This window comes from Anser anser (genome assembly GCF_964211835.1).
Source record: "Anser anser genome assembly, contig: HAP1_SCAFFOLD_300, whole genome shotgun sequence".
Lineage (NCBI taxonomy): Eukaryota > Metazoa > Chordata > Aves > Anseriformes > Anatidae > Anser > Anser anser.
This window is the reverse complement of record NW_028154101.1, coordinates 15691-17500: the sequence shown is the minus strand read 5'-3', so window position 1 is coordinate 17500 and position 1810 is coordinate 15691. Positions and strand designations below refer to the sequence as shown.

At 36.9% G+C, this 1810-nt stretch overlaps 1 long non-coding RNA gene across 8 annotated transcripts in view; it reads right to left on the bottom strand.

The window, feature by feature from the left end:
* The window catches only part of LOC310890811, a 29167-nt gene extending 27766 nt beyond the window's left edge, over window positions 1-1401 (bottom strand). For 7 of the 8 annotated variants that reach the window (XR_014577314.1, XR_014577315.1, XR_014577316.1 and 4 more), the window contains exon 1: window positions 869-1288. This is a non-coding gene — a long non-coding RNA (uncharacterized lncRNA). Of the gene's footprint in view, window positions 1-868; window positions 1289-1362 lie in introns of those variants that run through there. The other variant, XR_014577313.1, reaches the window with a different exon arrangement.
* Between the last annotated feature and the right edge of the window lie 409 nt (window positions 1402-1810).

Here is a 1810-nt window from a genome sequence, read left to right as displayed (position 1 = left end):
TTTTGAATTTACAGTGACTTTACGCTCTTCTCTCTCGCTCCTCTAGGCGGTTTCATCTGTTACCAGAGCTCTAGAACTATTTGTGAAACCTGAAGAGCTGGATGGAGAGAATTGCTACAAATGTAGCGAGTAAGATTATTACTAATTATGTCTTAATACTAGATATTAGTTTTATGTATTGCATGACTTAGAGCATAAGTTATCTTTTAACTTCATTTAGAAATAAGGAGACGCAGCTTTGTTGTTGTTGTTGTTGTTGTTGTTGTTGCTTCATTTTGTAGTAGTGGTGAGCTGAAGCAAGGAGCTATGGAGAATGATTTGGAGTGGAAGGCAGCAGCAGGTTCCTGTGAGTTGAGAATGTGAGCTGGCTCTGTGGTAATTAATGTTAGCAGCCTGTGCTGGCTCACTAAGCAGCGTCTTGCACAGCTCTTGAACTGTGTCCTTACGTGGAGCTGTCTCCTTATGCGGAGACTATTTACAGGGGTTCCACAGAAGGACAAAGTCCAATCCACTTTCTAACCACCACCAAGCTCTTATATTTTAACATTGTATGTGGTTTGGTTTTTTAAGTTAAACAAGTTTAATTTAGAAAGTTATACATGTACTTAAACATCATGAATTATATTTACAAAACATCCTACCTTTATATCCAAAGTGATATCAAGAAATGCCTCATATGTATCCGAAACTGCTTTGCAATTCAAGCACTTCAGTGGAAGCAAAATATAAATGCTTAACAATACGTGGAGGAGACTAACTGTCCAAATTCAAGTTGTCGATAGATACTACTTTAGACAAACTGCAGACTGCTTTACTACCGACAAAAGACACAGATCAGTTCTAAGGACAGGAATATTTTTTAAAGTACCTCTTGATCTTAGAAATCCTCCAAATATTTGATGAATGATGGTGGTAGCTTGAGAAGATCTGTCCAATCTGGAAATAAATTATAATCAGACCTCAGAAGATTTAAGGCACACAGTTAACTCTTCAAAGAGTTTTATGAAAACCAAGGATGACGTAGACTTTCAGTTTTGATAGTAAATAAAGGACTACAAGGTGCTAGAGAACGTATAAAAGTGAATTTGTTTATGCTGACTTGGTGCTTCCATTCAAGCACGCTTCCTGCATAGCATCGACAGTATAGCGCAAGAACTCGTGTGCGTCTTCTTGACTGCCAAAACGGAAATGTTGTCCTATTGCTAAATAAGAAGATGATAGTATTTACCTCATTTAAAAATGAAATAATTCTCGTATTTCTAAAATCTCTCTTCTTTATAGTGTTAAAACCATTTATACACATCAAATAATTATTTGAAGATTACAAGATACTGAAAAAGAAACACATCTGAAGCCACTTACGACTGAGGTTATTGATAACACGCATAGGCTCGATGGCATCAACAGTGCAACGCAGGGCCTGGTTAATGTGAGTCTCCATCGTGCACATCATGCAAAAATCTTGTTCACGACCTGAAGAGTGAAAGAAGAAAGCATCCCAGTCTAGCGAAACAGACATAACTACAAACAAACATATAAGTAACATTTAAACTATAGATACAGTATCCACTCTCCTTGTCCCAACAGTCTCGTAACATTTCATTTCACACAACTTTATAGAATAAAAATATCCATTAAGCTTGTGTTCAAGTGCATTTTGTGATGAGAAATCTAAAAGACTACTGCAAAGTCACGTTTGTGAAGGCTGACAGGAATGTGAACTCCACAGGCTGCAAAATATATGAGGAAAGAATATTTGACATTGATGATACAGCATTAAGAGAATGTGGGTTATTTTCAGCACAGTGCT